This window comes from Bos indicus x Bos taurus, chromosome 18 (assembly GCF_003369695.1).
Source record: "Bos indicus x Bos taurus breed Angus x Brahman F1 hybrid chromosome 18, Bos_hybrid_MaternalHap_v2.0, whole genome shotgun sequence".
Classification (NCBI taxonomy): Eukaryota; Metazoa; Chordata; class Mammalia; order Artiodactyla; family Bovidae; genus Bos; species Bos indicus x Bos taurus.
This window is the reverse complement of record NC_040093.1, coordinates 52,327,500-52,349,193: the sequence shown is the minus strand read 5'-3', so window position 1 is coordinate 52,349,193 and position 21,694 is coordinate 52,327,500. Positions and strand designations below refer to the sequence as shown.

Genomic DNA, 21,694 nt, shown 5'->3' with positions numbered 1-21,694 from the left:
GTTTTGTCCTTGACTGTGGGCACCGGGAGGCAGGGCGCGGCCCCCACGCCAGGCAGGGTGGAGCAGAGCCCCCAGTGACCCCGCTCGGGACCCAGATGGCCTATTAGCCTTGTGGTTTCTCAGTGATGCCCCAGTGGGCCCGGGGGCTGTTGAGAAGCTTGGCGACCCTCCTGAGAGAGCTGGGGACAGCGGAGCCGATGGTTTAGAGGAAGGAGTTGGTGGCCACGGTATCCATTGTTCAGGACAAGAGGCGGAGTGGGGCATCCCTGAGCCATGCCTCCTCTTTGCCCTTTTCCTCCTCTCTGCACATATCTGCGAGAAAACTGGGAGGTGGGTCAGGCTGTGGCTCCCACTCCAGTGGCATCAAAGACCCCTTAGCCCACTGCCCTGTTCTAAGACGGCGCCAGATGACACGGCCCTCACTCCACACGCCCTCGCTTATGCCTTCCTGCAAGTCCACACCCAAAGCCCTCGGGCAGCGAGCTCGTGGGCTCTACAAGGAGTGAGGTTCGCCTGGAGCGTTTCTGGCTCAGGCCTGGCTCCTCCTCTTCCTCAGGGCTGCAGGAGGAGGAGGTGAGGCAGAGGGTCCCGGGAGCTGCACCAGCAGGTGGGAGGAGGGAGGGTCACTGCTGTGAGCACGGCTGCTGGGTGCCCAGGCGGGGTCTCTAGGTCAGCTGCCCTCTCATTGGATGGAGGAACAGAGGGTCGAGGGCTGGCGGGGGGTCTGTGATGCCCAGAGGAGGCCAGGGGTGGGGTAGGGGAGGGTGGAGAGAACTGGGCAAACCTGGCTCACATGCACAGCTGGATGGCAGCCTGGGGTTCCAGGAGGACTCGGCTGTCACCCTGGAACTAGACTGCAAACCCAGGTAGGCAGAGCTGGGAGGACTGGCTGCAGACGCCCCTGCTGCCTGGCTGGACCCGAGCCCCTGCTGTCCCCGGGAGGTGTCCACAGGGGCTCCTGCCCCCCACCCCCACCCCGCCCCGGCCTCTGAGGCTGTGCTCCCCTGGCCGTGACCGTCTGCAAAGTGTGTTCGGCAATGTCTTAGCTACATTTGGTTACCATCACTGTTCCACCCCCCACATCACCTTCCTTCCTGGCACCGTCAGAGCAGTGGCTCCAGCTCGTCTGGGGCCTGGCCCAGGGCAGCAGGCCGGGGAGATGGAGCATTTGGGTTTGGTGGGACGTGTTGATGGGGGTTTGCTGTCTCTTCTGGTAGAACTGAGCACTGCTAGCTGTGCTGGGTGTAGGGGCAGCGGCCAGGGAGAGTCTGAATGCCCAGGCCTGATGCACCAGTGGTTCTCTGGGACGTCTCCAGCATCAGGTGTGCACTGCCGTGCCAGTCTGGGGTCCAGGGTGCACACTGCTATGCCAGTCTGCACTCTGGCACTTGTACTGCTTTTCCTGAAAAGGACCTCAGAGTTATGTAAGCTGTTGCCTCACAAAACCAGAGTTTGTCTTCCATCTAGTCATCATCTCCCTGATTGATGGGCACTGGTGGCTGAAGGGCCAGGCGGGAGGGATGAGGGGCTCTGGCCTGGGATGTGGGCAGTGGGGCTGGTCTTCAGCACATTCCCTGTTCGTTGTCCCCCGGACGAGGTGAGTCTTAGGGCCCGGCCCCCTCGCCGCCCCAGCGCTGGCCCTGCTCCCTGCGAGGACCTCCGGGTGTGACCACACAGGGGCCCTGGCTCCCGGCCAGGCAAGTGGGCGTGGGGCGAGGCCTCTCGGTGGAGTCCCAGGCTCTCTCCGCCCACCCGCGGGCGGCCTGCCTAGTGAGGACTCATGCTGGCCAGGCTGGGAAGCCTGGGGCAGCTCCAGGACCCCCAAGCCCAGACCCGGCTTATCGCTGCCGCGCTTCCCGCCCTCGAGTATTGGAGGATGATCTCAGCGCCGTGGGCGTAGCTGACTGTAGGCCTGGGTCTGGTCTTTGTTGGGTTTATCATGAGCTCTGCAGGCGGATCCCTGTGCACTCGGTGCAGTTTGCTTTGTTCCCAAGCTTCTCTACAGCCAGGACTAGGCCCCGAGGCCCAGGACCGCCTGAGTGCCTGCCCAGCCCCTGCCTTCCCCCAGCTCACAGCAGGGTTGGTGGAGTCCTCTCACCCACAAGCCATGGCTGCCAGAGCCTTACTGGCGAATAGAGGGGACAAAGGTGGGTCACAGGAGGACCTCACGATTCTCAACCGGATGGTTCTGCACCCCCCAGGGGACGCTGGTCCATGTCTGAACACTGGGGAGGTGGAAGCTGTCGGGGGGCGGGCGGGGATGCTACTGATATCTAGTGGGTGGAGGACGCAGGGCCATCTGGGGGACCAGGAGTGAGGACTAGGGAGCGGGTGGGAGAGCAGAGAGCACCAGAAGCCCTGTCCTGTTTCCCCCCCAACCCTGGGCACCACTGGCTTCCCACTATGGGCATCCCTTCCTTTCCTTGGCCAGGAAAAGTGTAGGGGCCAGTAGAGCAAACTTCAGCCCGAACTTCATGGTTCCGTGTACTTGCAGGGGCAAGAAGTTCCCTACGGAGCCACTTTAACTGGTATTTCTCTTCAGGCCTGAAAACACCCCCTCAGGTGTCGAATGTCCGCTTGAGTCTGTCGTGGTGATGGCAGACCCAGACCACTGAACCACACGTATGGTGTGTGAGTTTATCACAGCAAAGCTGCATGTATTTAAAGGGCCTTGTTGCTCACTATAGTAGGTAAATGACAACACCATCCGCGTTTGGCACTCTGCTGTTCTGTCAGCCCCTCCATCTCCAACACACAGGAGTAGAAGGCGGTCAGGCACCACATGGTCCCCATTTTGCTGCCAAGGGAGTTCTGTGATGCTCACAACCAACCCCAGACGGGAGGCGGGAGGGCTAAGATCTGGCTCGTGGAGTCTGAGTTTGGCTCTTTGCAAGCTCACTGTTAGCCAACCTTTCATGATTCAACACCGATCACCCTCGTGTCTCATTTGGTCACTTTCAGGTTGGTCAGTGTGACTCCCTGGACCCTCCCGTTGCTTTCTCGCAACCCGCCCTCCAGGACGGCGCTGTGGTGGCCGGCCTCCATGGTGGTCCCACCGACCACACCTGTTGGTCAGCATTCCTGTCCCATGCAGAATCAGGGCTGGTCCGTGTGACCGAGAGCACATGGTGGAGTTGACAGGGTGACTGAGGCTCTGAAAGGCTCAGCAGCCTCCACCTTGGCCTCTTGAATGGCAGCAGCCCCACGGAGAGGGCCACTTGCAGAGACGCCGTGTGCCACCGCGTGCTGGAGCCACCTGGGAAGTGACCCTCCCAGCCCAGTCCAGCCGTGGCCCCAGCTGACATAGGACCACGACTTCATATCCCAGCCCAAGTGAAAACTGCTCAGCTGAGCGCTCCCCAAAGGCCTGGCCAGCTGACAGCGTGAGACAAGCTGCCGAGTATGGCGGTGACCAGACACACAGCAGGAGTGACTGGAACACGCACACAGACCTGCACAGACCATAGACATGGGGATGCACCCAGGACAGACAAAACCATCTCATTTCCCTGCCTAGGACCCCTCTTACTCACCCTGGGGCAACGGCACTCCCACCAGCATTGGTGACCTGCTTGGGGGGTCCACTCCTGCCTGCAGGGCCTTGAGCCAGACACACCCTCACCTGACTAGCAGCTTCACGGCTTGGGAGTCCATGTTTGGGTCTCAGCTCCTCCCTGAGGTAGGGCAAGCTGTTAGCAGGGGGCCTGCCTGTGTCTGCCCCATGAAGGAAAAGCCTTCATTGAAAACGCCTAAATCAGAGTTCTTGTGGGTAGACCGGAGGTTCCGAGCCTCTGCCACACATTGGAAGTGGCGCAGGGAGCTGGAAGCCCCCGGTGCCCGCCCCAGCCGGATACTCACTCAGCTTCTGGGACACATCCCGTGCAGAGGCTCAGACCTACTCGGATGTTCAGAATGCGGCCGCGGCTGAAACCGCTGGCTCACATTGGCCAGTCTGATGCTTGTAAAGTGTTTTCAGGCCTTGTTTACAACATAGAGCACTTGGTTAAAAAGGAGATTCCCACACATCAGGCAGTCCACATCTTAGGAAATGGTTTTCCAGGACATGGCGGTCTAACCTGAAATGGTTTATGTTTAATCGCATTTTGCCACAGGAAAAAGTGCCCCAGGAAACACTGTGCGGAGGGCAGGATGCCCAGCTGGGCTCTTAAAATAGAAGCAGCCACAAACAGGGCAGTTCACTGATTCTGTAAACGACCACAGAGGCTCTACCTGCCCAGAGCACAGCTGCCCAGCTGGAAGGAAGTCATGAGGAAGGAGGCCCCATGGGGACCACTGCGCTTTATTAACTCATGAGGTCCCTTCACACATTAGCTACTCAGAGACTGGTCCGGTCTGGCACTGGGCAGGGCTCTACCAGGGATGGAAGCTGTGTGCCGTTTTTATACAGAAAGAGACTGACTGCAGGGCTTGGTACACACGGCTATGGGCTGGCACCTGGGAACAGCCAGGTGTTCTAGCTGCTCCTAACTAACCCTAGCCCAAAGGCGGGATTTCTCCTCCCTCGAGGAAACCCCCCTTTTTCTCCAAAAGCCACGTGGTGGAGCCTCGCCCCATCCTGGAGGGGGATCTCCACCTCAAGTCAGCTGATGGCGGGGCCACCTACATCCCCCAGGGGCCTCCGCCCAGCCCCCAGGTGAACGCGTGATTGAATCACGACAGCAGCCTGGCCAGGTGCCTCGCCAACCTGACCAGGTGCCACACTCGGCCTTCTATGTCCTGGCTCCCTCCTGGCTACTCCTTGGAGGAGTAGCTGCTGTCTTGGGATTCAGTCCTGCTCATTGTACAGAGCTTTAGCAATACAGAACAGTAGAAAGAACAAGGTGGGTAAAGACCACCTGTGATTCTGCCACCCAGACACCAAGATTAAAGTTTGGGGGTATTTTATTCAGTTTTCTTCTCCCCCACCACCAGTTCAGGATTGAATGTCTTAGACATCAGTTAAGATGATTTAAAAGTTCTACTCATTTTAATGCATTGTTCCTCTATTCTGGACAATAGACTAAATAGACAATTATTTTGTCTATTCTAGGTAGAATTCTGAATATATGTATTAATGTATATTACATCTATTAAATTTATATCTAAAACATATATTCAGATACAAACCTGGCAAGGTAACAACAGCCACTCAAGCATCACCCCATGAGCCCCATGCTAACCCGTGTCATGATGTTTCCTAATTTACCAACCCCCTGATTTGGGGACCCTTCGTTTCCAGTTATTTACTATTCTTATACTTCCCTGGTGGCTCAGAGGTTAAAGCGTCTGCCTGCAATGCGGGAGACGTGGGTTCGATCCCTGGGTCGGGAAGATCCCCTGGAGAAGGAAATCACAACCCACTCCACCATTCTTGCCTGGAGAATCCCATGGACGGAGGAGCCTGGTGGGCTACAGTCCACGGGGTCGCAGAGTCGGACATGACTGAGCAACTTCACTTCACTTCACTTCACTTCACCATCCTTGTAACATGTTTCCTGGATCTGGGATTTCTCCCCTAGAGGAGTGCCCAAGGAGTGACTGCAGCAATTTTTTGAAACATTTTCAGGGCTGCAGACACACGTCAGCAGGTTGACTGTCATCATATGTCTGAGTGCTCGGGGCCAGCTCTTATGTGCTCAAACTATAGGGCTTCTCAGGGAGCATCAGTACCAGATGAGGGAATCTCTCCTTTGAGTGGCAGTGATATTAATAGCACTTCCAAGAATGTTCCATGTGCTAAAAGTCATTTAACCCCGAACATAATCCCCACGAAAGAGGTACCATTATCAACTGAATTTTGTGTATTTGTACATTGAAGATCAGAGAGGTTAAGCAACTTGCCTTAAGTGGCACAGCCAGCAAGTGGTGGAATCAGGTTTGAACAGGCAGCTGGCTTCAGAGTCAGGGTCTGACCTGACAAGGTGGCCATCCCTGGTCCAACCAGTGCCAGCTTCACCTACCCACTATGCACAGGACTGACCTTCCTGCATACTTGCCCCAGGTCCCAGAAGGTGATTGTTCTAATCAAAGGGGCCATGAGGGGAGTGCCCCTCTGCTGGTTTCCCTGGTAACCAATAAGCCCATCAGTTCCCCCTATGACTGGTAACCTCCCCTTGTCCCTGAGTGAAGCCTGCCACCTGGTCCTGCCTGCCCAATGCCCACATGCTGGGGTGTCTCCCGGACCCTGATTAGACATGTAAGCACCCCCTACTCATTAAACCAGTGATGTCTGTTGCTGACTCAATTCTTTCTTGGGTCTCAAGATTGAAGGCCTGCAGGTGGCAGTCCAACAGACATCTATGCAGGGCTGCCTCTCAGGCCCCAAGGGGTGGGTGCTGAGAGGGGGGTCTCACCCCTTTCTTCCACTTGGGAGCAGGGGAAGCCACTGAAGGAGACCTCAGGGACCTCCCCCTGTGGACTGGAGCTCTCCACCTAAGGTGAGTTCTGGAACCAGGAATCAGAACCATGATTGAGGAGGCGTCTTTTCAGGCTCCCAATCTAATGGCTGCCGAGGGTCCTTACGGAGTCTTAGTCAAGAAGGGAGGATTCCTGAGACCGTTCGGAAGGATCACGTGACCCTTGTGTGACCAGGAAGTATAACAACCACGGCCTCAAAGGGTCCCCGGGGTCAGATGGGAATGAGAACGTGAGCGCCTGTGGTGCCTTAGCGCATGTGAATGTGCATGCGTGAGCGAGCGTGTCATGCGTCTCGCCTGTGCGTGAACACGATGCGTGCGTGGGCACGTCTGCGGCGAACGTGCGTGCCCGTGCGTGTCATGCGTGCGTGGGCACGTCTGTGGCAGACGTGCGTGTCGTGCGTGTCATGTGTGCGTGGGTGCGCCCGGTCCCCTGGGGGCGGGGAGTTCTCCCCCGGGGCTGCTGTCCCTGAGGGGGTGTAGTTGACGGCTTCCACTCCTGCTCCGGCTGGGGAAGCCTCACCTGGCGGGTAGTGGGGTCTCAGGACCCGTCTCGGGTCAGCAATGGCCGTGTTAAGCTCTCGGAGTCGGTTTCCTTGGTGGCTGACGAGAGCGGCGGACACTGTGGTGAAAGGACAGAACGGGCAGCTCGGAGGAGAGGCGACCCTCGTCCCTCCATCCCCACGGGCACGTACAGGCCCCCCAGGGGATTGCTGGCTGGGGGTGCCGTTGACTTCTGACAGGACGAGGTCGCCGGGCAGCGTGACAGCCGAACATCTGAGGGGAACCAGGGGAGGCTGGGGTCCGACGGGCCGCGCTTCTCCCATCCTTCCGCGCCCAGGGGCGGGTCTGAACCGCCACACGCTCCAAGGGAAGCCCCCACAGAAGCCCTGCCAAAGGCAGCGCCCCCCCCCCCCCCGCCCCGCCCCAAGACCTGTGGGCCAGGAACCCCGGCGGCAGGTGCGCCCTCGCCGCCGGGGGCCGATCTAGAGGCTGGAGAGACCGGTCAGCTCTGCGGAGAAGCATCTTCCGGCTGCTTGCACAGGGTTCAGTTGACGAAGCAGGAGCGGAAGGGAAGCCCGGCGGGGACCGGGCGAGCTCTCCTCTAGCCGGGGCTTCTTCCTGCTCGTGCGCCCCGCCAGGCAAGAGCAGGGTTAAGTGTGTGCGAGGGGGGGGGGGGGGCGGGGGGGGGCGGAGAGGGAATCCCAGACCGCCGGAACTGGAGACTTCCCAGCCGAGGGCGAAGCGGCCGCGAGAGGCAGCGCCGGCCACCCCGTGGCTTCCGCTGGCACCTGGGCGCGCGGAGTCGGGAGGACACGTCGACAGCCGCCCGCAGGACACGCGGCAGACGCGCCACAGCCACCGCCAGGGTAAGTGCCGCCCGGGGGCCCCAGGGGCCGGCAGGGGCGTCCGAAACGCAGCGCTTTCTTGAGGAGCTGGGGTGTGCTGCTCTGAGAGCCATCCCTGTCTTCTTATTACTCATGCATTCAGACTCGCAACCAAGTCGTGGCAACAAATGCAGTCTGGAAACATCTTTACGGCAAAACAAAGAATTCTGCTTTCCTGTTGACAACTCAGAGTGCTGGCTGGAAAGCCAGAGCCCAGAGACGGATTGGTCTGGTGGGTAGAGGTCTGCCTGCGGTCTCTGCTCTGACCACGCAGTCAGGGCTCCCTCCTTCTATTCGCTGCCCGAGTTCTTTTGTCGAGTCCCTGGTGACTGTCTTCTGTCTCGGCACCCAGGCTTGGATGTGCTGCAGACAAGCCCAATTAGTGACACTTTCTGCTCAATGTGCATCTCATTATGGCTGTTCTGAGAAAGTGTGGAGACGGGGCTGGGTCCCCCAACCCACAGTGGGGAGAATAGGGTCCTCTCAGTGGCATATAACCTGTCACCAGTCTGCACTGTGGATAACCATGCTATGATGCATGGGGGGACCCGTCTTCTGGTAATGGCTTCATTTGAGCAAGTTTCAAAACAGTTCGCTTCGTGGTGCTTCTTGATGTGTCTGTTTCCCATTACACAGTCAGCCACCAGCGAAAGTGACAGTCGCGGTTTCCATGCGGAGTTTGTGAACCACCTGGAGGGGCTCCTCCACACATGCAGCGGCACCCACCACCCTCACTAACAGGCTTCCATAGCAGGGAAGGATGACAGCACTCCCCCCAGCCCCTGGGTTTGGGAGTTTTTCTGTTAGTTTTTAAATTAAAATACAAAACCCCACCTCTTAAATGGTAAAGAGATGAAAGAGAAGATTTGGAAATACTGTTGCCTGCCGAGCTGGAATGGTAACAGTGATAATAACATAGTAACAACATTAGTGACATAGCAACAGTAATAGTAACTTGATGACAGTAATAATAATACACAGTGTTCCTGCAGCTTTTTAAGTATGTTATGCTTTTATTTCTTATCTCATTTGATTTTGCAACTACCATTTTCAGATGAGGAAACTGAGGCTCGAGAGGTTAAGATCCTGACCAAGGACACATACCTAGTGAGTGGCAGGATTATTAACTACAGGGCTCTGAACGCTAAGTCCCACATTTTGTGCTTAAGTCATTTACCCTTCTTGTTGTTCTCCAGTATACCTGAGTGCTGCCCTGGAAAATAGAAGGTGAAGCCTGGCTGGAGGTCTTTTAAAATGTCAGAACTTGGTATGTGTTTAAGATCCAGCAGTTAACAGAGTTAGATATTTATCTACCATCTACTATGTAGGTAATGCAAAGAGCCCAGGATGTTGATGAATCTGCACTGATGTGATCTACTGGGGAAATAGATGGAAATGTGAGCCGCTAGGAAGCCTTTCTTGGGTCGCTAAGAGTTGGACACGACTGAGCGACTTCACTTTCACTTTTCACTTTCACGCATTGGAGAAGGCAATGGCAACCCACTCCAGCACTCTTGCCTGGAAAATCCCATGGATGGAGGAGCCTGGAAGGCTGCAGTCCATGGGGTCGAGAAAAGTCGGACACAACTGAGCAACTTCAGTTTCACTTTTCACTTTCATGCATTGGAAAAGGAAATGGCAACCTACTCCAGTGTTCTTGCCTGGAGAATCCCAGGGACGGGGGAGCCTGGTGGGCTGCCGTCTATTGGGTTGCACAGAGTTGGCCACGACTGAAGCGACTTAGCAGCAGCAGGAAGCCTTTCTTAGTCCATCTCCCACATACTGCGTGTGTGTCCACAGGGACCTGCGTCCACTGAGCACCAGCTAGGCAGAGAAGGTCCTGGATCGTTTGTGGGAATTCTGGGAGGGGACTTTCTGTTAGGGGGAGGGTCCATGAAGGGTTCATTTGAGCAAGTTTCAAAGCCACCCCCACTTCTCTCTTGGTGACCAGCTTTAACCTCCTTGCTGGGCGTTCTCTACCCATGTTTGGGGCACTGTTCCTCCTCCCCAGAGCCCCCACCACACATACTGCGTGGGCTTCTTGTGGATTGGGGTGTAGGAGCCTGCTTCCCTTTCTCTGCAGGGAGCTGCTCTCCCACCGTGGGAGCCATGAACCCTGCCCCATGGTGGGTGAGGGGTGGGCACAGCCCTCAGGAGTGGTCAGAGGAGCCTTCTCTCTGACTCTGGGATCAGGCCTGCTCCTGAGCACCAGGCTGTTGCTGTTGTGGTTTTTCATCCTCATCAGAGGCCCCATAGTCCCACAGGGAGAGTTATCTTAACCCACTCAATGGTCACAGAAGCTGGACCTCAGGGCAGTTAAGACACTTGCCAAGGCCACCTGGCCGGAAGCTCTGAGCCTGCTGGCAACCTGGCTGTGCTGGAGAAGGGTCATCTGCCTCCCAGATGCAATCTTAAAGAAAAACAAAACAGATTGCTTGAGCTGTAACTCATGTACCGTACAGTTCACTCATTTAAAGAGTACAGTTCTCTGGTTTCCAGTCAGTCTGAGGAGTGGTGCAGTAGCCTCATTGCTAACAATTTCAGAACATGTTCATCAACCCATCACCAGTCACACCCTCTCCCCAGTGGCTGGAGCCCCTAATCCTCTCAATGTCTCTATGGATTTACCAGTCTGGGCCTTCCCCCTGAACAGAATCAGATAGTATTTGGCTTTTGTGTCTCTCTGCCTCCTTCAGCATCACATCCTCAAGGTACCTCCATGTGGCAGCCTGTGTCTCCGGGTGAGACCCCTGGCCTTTCCCACCAGAGCCCCTGAAGGCATCTAGAGACTTAGGAGGAGGCTCCAGCTTCATCTAGGGCACCGCTTCATGTTTTCTCATGGAGACCTCATGTTTTGCCCTGTTCTCCGTGTTGTGACAAATGAACACGGAAGGCTCAGGACCCCTGGCCGTCTCCAATGGGTTTGCTAAGTTAACAGCCCAGCCAGCTTTCACCATTAACCATGGGACTCTGCTGGCTTCCCTTAGCACTTGGACATGGAGAGGAATTTCCATTTCTGAAAGTGCAAAAGGGATTTCCAGGGGACCCTGGGGAACTTTTTCAAAATAGTGTATGAAGTGTGCATTTGAAAGCAAACAGCAGCCTCAGGCAAGATAAGTGAATATGTGTCATTTCAGCTGGACCTGCCTAAAGCACTATGTTATAAAAGATTGCAAAGCCCTGACTGGGATTTGGTGATTGATTGATGATGTCTGCTGTGGGCTAGGTAAGGGGTGACAGTGAGCTGTGTGGTGGCAGATTTAGGTAAAAGGGAGAAGTGGATCCTGGAAGCTAAGGCCAGGCACACTCAGAAGGCAAGCCTTGCACCAACCTGTGTGTGTGTGTGTGTGTGTGTGTGTGTGTATGGAAGGACACGTCCTCAGGCCCAGCTGTGCTGACCAGGCCAAGTTTCAGGCAGGCGGAGTCTGGACCCAGGCCCAGCAGGCTGGTTTCAGGGAGTCCATGAGGAAGTCATCTCCCAGGTCAGCCCCCTCTGAGTAATCGAGGATTTAATAACCAGAATCTCTTGCCTCCCCACATCTGGTGACTTTCGGGCCAGCACAGTGCGTTTCCTTCTTGGCCGGTGGGTCCCCACAGAGGGAGCATCGTGGATGGGTGCCAGTGCCGGGCCGGGGTCCAGCACCCGCCAGCCCCCACCATGTGCCCTCGCACCTCTGAAGTCAGCTCATTGCAGAGGAATTACGAGCCCGTCCCCCACTGTCCTGCCCCCGGCGCCTCCCCTGCTCACGACTAACGAACAGTCCTTGGCAGTTGGGGCTTCTGAGGAGTGTCCCTCCATTGGAAGGACAGCAAGTACAGTGAGCGCCCACGGAGGAGGCTGGAGGAGAAGGCCAGGTGCCTTCTCTGGGGATCAGGTGTCTGAGGCCCACTGCCAGGTCCCCATACTCATGCATGCATTTGTTTGTGACCTCCTGCTTAACTCATTTCTCTTGGAAAGTCAGTTTTTCCCCTTAAAAAGAGACCAAGCTAGCAGACAACCAGAGTGGGGAGTGCACGGTCAGTCTGCTCCCGTCTGGGCTAATGAGGACATCACCCCCACCTCTGGCTCTACCACGGCTGCTTCTGTTCTGCAGTGGGCAGGCAGGCAGGGCTGGCCTGAGGCTCCTCCCCATCCTGCTTAAGTGCCTGGGGGCCATTTATCCTGAGCAGACCCGGAGAGAGTGCCCTACCAGCCAGGAGAGTGGACCCCAGGGGGCCACTGCTCTCCATCTGGCAGGGTGACCTCAGCGTGGTCCCTACCACCACTGCTGTGTTGACCTTGCCAGCCCACAGAGTGTGCATGCCCTGTGCGCCTCTGCCCCCTTGGGCCTTTGAGAGCAGGTCTCATGTTTTAAGGTCTTGTGTTTTAAGATGAGGTAACTGAGGAGGCCCCCCAAAAGTGGCCCCCAAAGATGCCCCCATCCTGACCCCCAGAACTGCAGATATGTGACCTGACATGGCAGAAGGACTTTGCAGGTGTGATTAGATAAAGGATTGGAGATGGAGATGGATGGATCATCCAGGTGGGCTTGGCATAACCTCAGGGTCCTCATACAAGGCAGGGGACTAAGCCTCTGAAGTTGGACCTGTCAGGTCATGTGGGTGTTGTGTTCACGTTCCTGACCCATAAGTTGGGGACTTTATCAGTGAGTTCCCATCTTACCTCCATACACTTGGTAGATGAGAACAGGTATCCTGAGAGGTGGCCGCCCATGTAGGGGTGAATCCAGAAAACCCTCTGCCATAAAACAGTGTCCCCAAGGCACACACCACATGGCCTCGATCCTCTTGTTAGCAATCTTGATTTGTCCTCCCCACTCAGCTATGAAATACACACCCTCCAAGGAAGAAACCACGTGGAACATTAACGTTTTAGGGTGGGAGGTGGCTCTCACAGGATGTCTGGGCCCAGCCCCTTGTGAAATCACCCAGTGGGACGCCACTCAGCCCTGGCACATGAGAACTGCTGGTGGCAGGGAACAGAGCAGGAGCCCCTTCTGGGTGTCTTGTCCTGCTGACATGCATGGGCCTAGGAACCTGCATGTTTCACACGTTCCCAGGCAGTTCTGCTCATGCTGGTCTGGGGTCTACACTCTGAGAGCCCCTTTGGTTCATGCATTCCTTGTAGTAAACACAAGGTGAGTCATGGACTTGAAGGTGAAACGGGTAATGATACAACTTTAGAAAAAAGGAACAGGAGAAGATCTTCAGGACCTGGGCCAGGTGAAGTTCTGAGACCTGATGTTGCAAAGTGCAGCCCCTTGAAGGGTTGTCATAAAGGTACTGACCCCGATCAAATGGGCTTGGTCAAAGTATTGACAGATACTGGTGGAGAGGATGGACAGACAAGACCCAGGCTGAGGAAAGATGGTAAACCACAGAGCTGACAAAGGACCTGGGTCCAGAATATACAGAGAACTCGCAAAAGTCAACAGTAAGAAACAACCCAATTGGAAAATGGGCAAAAGACATGAACAGACCCCTCATCCGAGAGATACAGATGGCAAATGGGGCACAAAAAGACATTTAACATCATGAGTCCCTGGGGAAATGCATGTTAGGCCTGCAGTGAGACACGCTGCACACCTGTGCGAACAGCCACCATCCTCACGTCGGTAGCACCGGGTCCTGGCAGCATGGGGAGGAACCAAGTCTCGGCTGTTGCTGGGAACGTGCAGCACTGCATAGCCCTTGGAAAAATGGTTTGGCACTTTCCTCTAAAAGTGAAAATGCAGTCCAGTAACGACACTGAGGGCGTTTATATCCCCGAGAAATGAAGACCTGTCTTAACACGAGAACATGCATAGCAGTTGTACTTCTAGCAGCCCAAGCTGGAAACCACAGCTGTGTCCTTCACCTCTATGGAAAACCACTTGGCAGTGAAAAGGAATGAACTCTGTGAGTAGAGAGCTGCTCACACACAAGCACACAAATGCGCACATGCACCCACACACACGTGCTTGCCAAGCTGACGGAATCCAAACACACGTGAGACCTAGGCAAGCCTCCTGGCAGCGACGATGTGTCCTAGGTGTGTACAGGTTGTTAATGCAGGGGAGCTGGGAGTGGGGGAGGAGACATGGGCCCTCCTGCACGTGTCAGTTTCCTGTGAATTTGTCATTACTGAAAGAGTAAACTTTTAAATAAGGGGAAAACCAAAGACAAAGCACCACAAATTCTTGTTTTCTCCCTTTAATCTTTTTCACTTGGAGAGTGACTAAGTCCATCTGAGTCACGAGGCGGCTCTGGGGACTCAGGCTGGTCAGACCCCAGGGGAGGCGGGGCTTTTCCAGGAAGACCTTGACCTAGCTAGAGCTGGGGACCCCGTCTCGCTAAGCCTTGATAACGGATGAGTAACCTACCCAGTCATCATGCCTACTGTGTGAGTGAGTGTTCTGAAGGTTGTGTAGCATAGTAACATTTGTGGCTGTTCCCACCTATGGTGCACACTTAGCGTCCAGCCAGTAGATACTTACTGAGAACCTAATGTGTTCCAGACACAGAAGATGGAAGGGAAGCACAGAGAGGTAAAGCTGCTGGCCTCAGGTCACACAGCCAGTGAGTGGCAGAGTAGGGATGAACCTGACACTGATTCTGGAGGCCACACGCTTACCCACTCCCCATGACTAGACCGGCTGCCACATGCCCTGGGGGCCTTCATCACCCTCCTTCCTCAGCACAGATGAATTGGGGTCCACCCTGGGTCACCCAGCTCTCTGTACGGAAGGTGGCTGGGGTGAGGTGTGTCCCCACCATGGTGGGTCAGCCATGAAGCCCTTTGTGGGGAGTAGTTTGTCTTACCTGAGTTCTGACCCAGCCCAGGCCCCTCAGGCAGCAGAGGCCAAGAGAGGCAGAGCCAGTCTGGCCTGAGGGCGCAGTTATGCCTTGGTTGCCAGAGCAGGTCTCTAGGCCTTGGGGAACCCTATTGCTGGGAGCACTGACAGCTGTCAAAGGGAGGGAAGCTGCAGGCTCTGAGTGCATGTCCTGCTCTGTGACCTACAGTAAGACCCTCGACCTCTCTGGTTGGGCCCCAGTCTCCGACTGACAGGCTCTGACAGGCTGTGCTTGGGGATGCAGAGGCCTTTGCCCTCCTTTGCAACCGGGTCTGAGGTGAGTTCTGGTATGTCCTCTCTGAAGCTGCCAGCCCTTGTGGGTGATGTCGTGCTACCTAGTGGCCGGTCCCAGCATCACAGTTGAGAGACTGTGGTCACGTGTTCAGGGCCAGCTTCCCCACACCCGTCTCTGAGCTGCCATGTTCCTGTGGGGAAGAGGCCCTCCCTGCTCCTACACCAGGGGCTCCACCCAAGGTGGGGGTTTTTTCCCTCACCAGGAGCTCAGTTCCTGGGCTGTGCTGTGGGTGGTCCCGGCCCAGATAAGGGGCCCTGACTGCTAGGGTGCTGGACCCTTTCTCACTGTAAAGACTTTTAAACGTATAAAGTAAAAACTCTCTTTGGACATACCAAGGAGCCCAGCTCTATCGCAGTACAGATTCCCAGTAGAGCAAACCCAGTGATTCGTGTTTCTCACAGGGCTGAGTGGTGCCCAGCAGCCCCTGGGCTCAGATGCCATGCTGAGCACACACTGCCCCACTGGCACTGCGGGCTCTACCGCACATAGAGACCAATGTTCATACTTGAAGGAAACACTCTAGTTCACTAAACGGTAGAAAAAATGAAGATTTTAGTGTTTTTCCCACTCAACGTCATGGAGTCCTCTATCCATCCCGGGGATGGCAGATTTACCTTGGCTGCTGCTGCTGCTGCTGCTAAGTCGCTTCAGTCGTGTCTGATTCTGTGTGACCCCATAGACCGCAGCCCACCAGGCTCCCCTGTCCCTGGGATTATCCGGGCAAGAACACTGGAGTGGGTTGCCATTTCCTTCTCCAATGCATAAAAGTGAAAGTGAAGGCACTCAGTTGTGTCCGACTCTGTGCAACCCCATAGACGGCAACCCACCAGGCTACCCCGTCCATGGGATTTTCCAGGCAAGAGTACTGGAGTGGGGTGCCATGGCCTTCTCCATTACCTTGGCTAGGTTCATCAAAAATACAGATTGCTGGGCCCCCAAGAAGATCAGATCCGGGATCCCTATGGGCAGAACCCGGGAGTCTGCACTGTAAGCCGTGGCCCTAGAGGATGTTTATAGCATTAAAGTCTGGAACTTTCTTGAGGGTGCAGGGCAGGTTCTAGTAACTAAAGTCTCAGTGTGTTTCAGCTGCACACCAGGAGCCACATCCCCAGGTCACAGACAGACAGCCACTAGGGGTCCTCCCTCCCCCTACCTCCCCCTCCCTCCCAGCCTAGCTCACCCCTCTTCTTCCTTTTTCCTTCTTTTCTAGGCAATCACACCCGTAGATGTGTTTTTCTCTGTGGCTGGCTAGTTAGTTACTGACCGGCATCTCTATATTAAAGTTGCTTTAGGGCTTTCGGAGGTGGTTTGTTCTTCCAGGGGGTCTTCTCTAGAGTCCTGGGCAGTACTTCAGGCCTTTGGACTTTCCTTGAGGGCCATTCACAGCAGGGCCCAGAGGCGTCAAGGCCTTGGGGCTGGGGCCTCACATCAGCTGCCAGAGGCACAGGCAGCAGGGAGGACCCAGTGTCTGGCCATGCCGGGTGGAGGGCTTGCTTTGGGGCCAGTAATGGATTTAGGAGTAGAGTCTGCATTTGGTTCACTTTCCAGTTAATCTCTATATACAGCTGAGCCTAAGCTTCCTCGTCTGAGGAATGAGGATGAAATGAAATGCAGATGGTTGGCACATTACCGATGCACATTGTCCTCTTTCTTCTGTGCCGAGTGGGCCAATCTGGGCTCAGGGCCGCACTGGCCATTTCCTGACAGTAAGACCCCAATGGGAAAGGGTCATTTCAAAAAGAAGATAAATATCTGACTGTAACCATTACAAAATGCACACATCAGAGATTTTATTTCACTCATTAATGAGAGAACCAGGGAGACATTGCCCATGTTTCAAAGGTTTCAGAGAACCACATGTGCAGGCAATGGGGATCTACAGAGGGGCTGAGCCGCCTGGCACTGCACCTGCCTTTCTGTGGATAGAGATCACGCTGCAGGGCTGGCAGTGAGGGCAGAGAGGCAGAAGGGGTTTGTCCATTTCTGTCTATGCAGGTTTTCCTGATGCTTGTAGCTGTTGAATGGTAGTGACATTCCCCCAGTCTCCAAGTTGTCCAGAGAGTAAAGGAAAGAGATGGAGGAGGAAAGGCTTTGCAGAGGCTTATGTGTGTCAGATTTGTGGAAGCTGAGGGGCTCGGGGGACGCAATGCAGCCACACCTTCACGTCAGTTCTTGGCTCAGCTGGAGCCTGGTTCAGACTCACCGCCCCCTCCCTTCAGCACAGGCTCCTTTGGCCCAGAACCCTGGCACCTGAGTAGCCTGCAGCGCATTCATCGCTGTAAAGCGGAGTGAGAGTGCCCTCGGGCTGTGGGAATCATAGCTTTTCTCCCAGTCACTGTTTCCCTTTCCAAGCAAATGGCTCAAAACAACCAAACACCCCGTGTGCAGAGATGAAGGACACCTGCTCCTGCCAGGGGCCAGGGCCCAGGCTTGGATGTGATTTCCACAGAGGGCAGGACACAGAGATGGAGACACAAGTGCGGGGAGGTGTCCCCTGCTGAGCATGCAGCCTCCACCCACCAGGGAAGATGCTGGCCGGCCAGAGGAACTGGACATGGGAGCGGGTGCTCTGTTCCCAGCATCTCCCCACAATTGGAGAGCACTTTGAGGAAGGCGGTTTCGCCCCAGTCCCTAAACTCTGGTCTTGGTTAATTCAGAAACATCAGAGTGGTTGCGGGTGAGGGAAGACAGGTCACCATGGGTGGTGGGTGTGGACACCCCTAGTTGTTCTAACCGAGCTGTGGGAAGATGCTGGAGCAGGGATGCTGGGATCAGCTTGAAGAAAACCGTGGTTTGCCTGTCCTGACCAAGTCTCTCACAGCTTGGGAAGCAGTCCTTTCTGGGGAGGCCGCTCAGCAACAGGAGCCTGGATCTGCCACCAACAGAGCTGAGAAGCCCCCTGCTTCCACACGGGGTTCTGGAGGGAGAAGACACTGGCTGCGTGTGGGTGATGAGCCCTGGGAAGGTGGGTGGGGCATGCACCCCCACTCCCCCTCCCTTCTCCAGCCTTCCTGCCTCCAGGGAGCATCGGGTTAGCCTGATGGTCTCTGAGGATGAACATCCTTGAGGGGGTGGAGCAGGCCTGGGCGTCCCTTCTTGGCGGTGCCTCCAGGGTTTGAGACGGGGCTCAAGGCCCCCTCCTCTGCCTCTCACAAGTCATAGAAAAGGCAGATGATAAATTCATTTGTGCCTCTGAGCTTTGCTTCCATTTCATGAGTGATGTCATCAGCCCTTTTGGGAGGCATTACTAGCTACAGGGCTGGGAAAGTAAGCCGAGGGGGCTCCCCTGAACCCCAGGCAGCTGGGGAAGGTGGTCATGTGTCAGTTATTAGGGTCACCTGAAAATGCATCAGTGGCAGAAGGCTGGGCATTCCCAGGCCTGAACCCCAATGTGAGCAGCTGAGTGGAGGTATCTCTCCCCGCTCCCCCAGGCCAGGCACCACCCTGTGTCCATGGAGCACTCAGCTGGGCTGGCGGGGCTGGCGGCATCCAATCCGCCAGAAATCGTGAGTCACCACGGCTCCGGGTGGACCTCACGAGTGAGGACAGAAGGTTCCCACGCGCCCTCTGTACTTGGCTCTGGGTGGGCAGAAGGTACAGGGAGAGGAAATGGAAGGCGGATGCTCAGCCATGTCTCCTAGGGGATCTGGGAACAGGGGCCTCTTCCAGGGAGACAGAGGCCAGGCTGAAGTGCCAAGGCAGTCTCCCATGGCAACCACGTGGCTGCAGCATGGGCTGGCCTTCCTGGGACCTTTCGAGGTTCTGGAGAAGCCCTAGGATAAGGTGTGGATGTTCTGTCCTCGCTCTTTGTTGACCAGATGCCTCTTGTGTGCCCCGCATTGATCTGTGCTAAGTGTCAAATTCAGAGAATTTAATAAGAGATTTGTACAAAGTCAGGCAGAAAATAGAAGCTAAGCTGATGCATCCAAAGCCAGCTCACAGGCTGAAAATTTCAGAACTATTGATCATGGCCATTGAGTGGGTGAATGCACTTAGCTCAGGGATCTGCTAGCAGAGGATGGACTTGTGCTTGACAGGGATTTGGTCTTGGCCGCATGGCCCTTGCCGTCTGGCTGTGGATCGTGGTGTTGGCCTGTCTGCTCCAGTCTGGCCCTGGGCCTGCGTGAGAGTGAGTAGGTGAAATTCCAGAAATGTTTAAGTATATCTATACTTTATTCCAGTGACCTCAGAATAATAAATCATTTTGTCTGTTGTTCGGTAACCTTTAAGTCCTGCCTTCCTAATCCCTAATTGGCAAAGCAATTGCAACACCAAATTGCATAGTTCTGATGTAACTATGTAAATATTAACATGCTAGGTCCTGGCTTTGGTTTACTCTTTATAATTTGGGTTGTATTTTGTCAAAATACGCCTTTTCCTTCTTATTCCATGGGGTGCTAGAGTTTCATTAAAACGTGTAGAGCTACAGTGAGCCTCTTGTCCCCATCAGAGCTGTTTCCTGCCCTGTTTTCAGTTGCACACAGTAGTAAAACAAACGGTGTGAAAGAACCCCCCGCCCTGTGGCCAGCCACAGCAATCATCCACGTTGCGTGGTTTTGCTTCCTCAGTTCCTCCCACCCGTGCCCACCCCATGCCTGCCACCTGAGTGCTTAAAGCAGACCTCAGCATGGATTGCCCAGCGGGCCGTGATGTTGGGGTCCCTCTGTTCTCTGGAAGAACTACTTGCCTTCTGCCTGGCACTTCAGCACTGGTGAGCAAGCCCAGGTCCATGGCTTCATCGGGGACTGACCGAGTCTAGCATTGGTTCCTTGCTTCTAGGACTTTCCTGCTTCACACAGGATCCTGTAAAGCAGAGTGAGGGGAACCAAGCATTCATCCTGACGAGTGAGCAGCCTCCAAAACCTAGGCACATGCATCAGTGTGATGATCACGCCAGGGCTGTGCGTGTGCTGCTTCGCTTGAATCCGCACGTCTTCATATTTTTGGTGCTACAATCCATCCTTGCCCAGTGGGAACCCTTCGAGGTGCTTCTGAGTCCTTTCAAATTCTTAGTTTTTATTTTTCACGTTAAATGCTTTCAATCATTTGAATTTTACATGTTGATGAGTTCGGACAAATTTATACATGCATATAACCTGCATCACAATCGAGATAAATTGCTTTCATCAGCCCAGTATACTGCCCCACCTAACCTGCTTCCTCTCAGATTAGGTGGGTCTTTTGTAAATTGTCAAGTGAATGGGACCATCCACTACGTACTTTATGTGCATTCAGCTTCGTTCACAGCATCATGTTACTGACACTTACCTGCTTAGTGTTGTTTAGCAGAGGTTGATCCCCCATCATTACCCGCAGCATCCGGTGTTTGGCTCTTTGCGTGTCCCCATGTTGATGGATGAACTTCCCTGGTGGCTCAGACGATAGAGAGTCCACCTGCCAATGCAGGAGACTCTGGTTCAATCCCTGGGTTGGGAGGAACCCCTGGAGAAGGGTATGGCAATCCACTCCAGGAGCCTGGCAGGCTACAGTCCATGCTATAGTTAGCCCAGTCGGACATGACTGAGCAACTAACACCTTAATGTTGATGGACATTTGGGTTTTTTGTTGTCCTTTGGGGCTGTGATGAATAAAGCTCCTGTGAACCTCCATGTACAAGCCCCTGTGCGCACTTGTCATTTTCATCTTTTGGGTGAGTACCTAGGAATGGAATTGCTGTGTCTTAGACAAGTGTAAGCTGAGGTGTTAGTCGCTCAGTCATGTCTGACTCTCTGCAACCCCATGGACTGTAGACTGCCAGGCTTCTCTGTCCATGGGATTCTCCAGGCAAGAATACTGGAGTGGGTTGCCATACCCTTCTCCAGGGATCTTCCTAACCCAGGGATCGAACCCAAGTCTCCTGTATTGGCAGGTGGACTCTACTGTCTGAGCCACCAGGGAAGCCCGTCCAAGTGTAGGCTTAACTTTATAAGCAGCTGCTGAGGTGTTTTCCAACGTGGCTGCCCGCTGTGCACTCCAACCAGGAAGGTGCCTGAGATTGAGTGTCAGAGCTGGGAGGAAGCTGAGGCAAGTGAGCCCACTCCTGGGGTCCCTGTTGCCCAGACCTCCATGAGCCTGGGAGGGCACCCCTCACAGTACCACCTGGGTGCCTGATTGCCCCCCATCCTCATCAGCACTTGGTACTGTCAAACATTTTAAACATTTTTTAGCCATTTTAATAAGGGTGTAGTGGTACACATTATGGTTTTAATTTTCATTTTCCTAGTGACTAATAATTTTGAACATTTTTTCATGTGCTTATCTGCAATCTTTGATGAAGTGTCTACTTTAATCTTTTACTTATTTTTTATTGGGGTATTTTTCTTCTTATTAATGAGTTTTGAGAGCTTTTATATGCAGTCTGGACACAAATCCTTGATGAGATATGTGTTTTGTGAATATTTTTCTCCTAGTCTTGGCCTTGCTTTTTCATTTTCTTCGTAATATCTTTTGAAGAACAGACATTTGTGATGGTTAATTTATCAATTTTTTTTTATGGTTCATGCCTTTTTGTGTCCTCTCCAAGGACTGTTTGTCTATCCCAAGGTCATGAATAATTTTCCTTATGTTTTCTTCCAAATTTTTATTAATTTAGCTTTTATATTTAGGTTTGTGGTCCATTTCAAGATAATCTCTATATATGGTCTGAAGTAAAGATTGAGATTCATATGTTTTCATATGGATATGTATTTGTGTCAGCAGTGATGGTGAAAGGACCATTCTCCCCACCCCCACCCTACAAATTACTTCGGTACCTTTTTGAAC

General features: G+C 54.4%; 1 protein-coding gene across 1 annotated transcript in view; it reads left to right on the top strand.

Annotated features, from left to right (window-relative positions):
- Window positions 1-7,640: 7,640 nt before the first annotated feature.
- ZNF469 (zinc finger protein 469) overlaps window positions 7,641-21,694 on the top strand; it is a 249,479-nt gene continuing 235,425 nt past the window's right edge. Inside the window, exon 1 of the mRNA XM_027513833.1 lies at window positions 7,641-7,786. The gene's annotated coding sequence lies outside the window, so the exon portion shown is untranslated. The remainder of the gene's footprint in view (window positions 7,787-21,694) is intronic.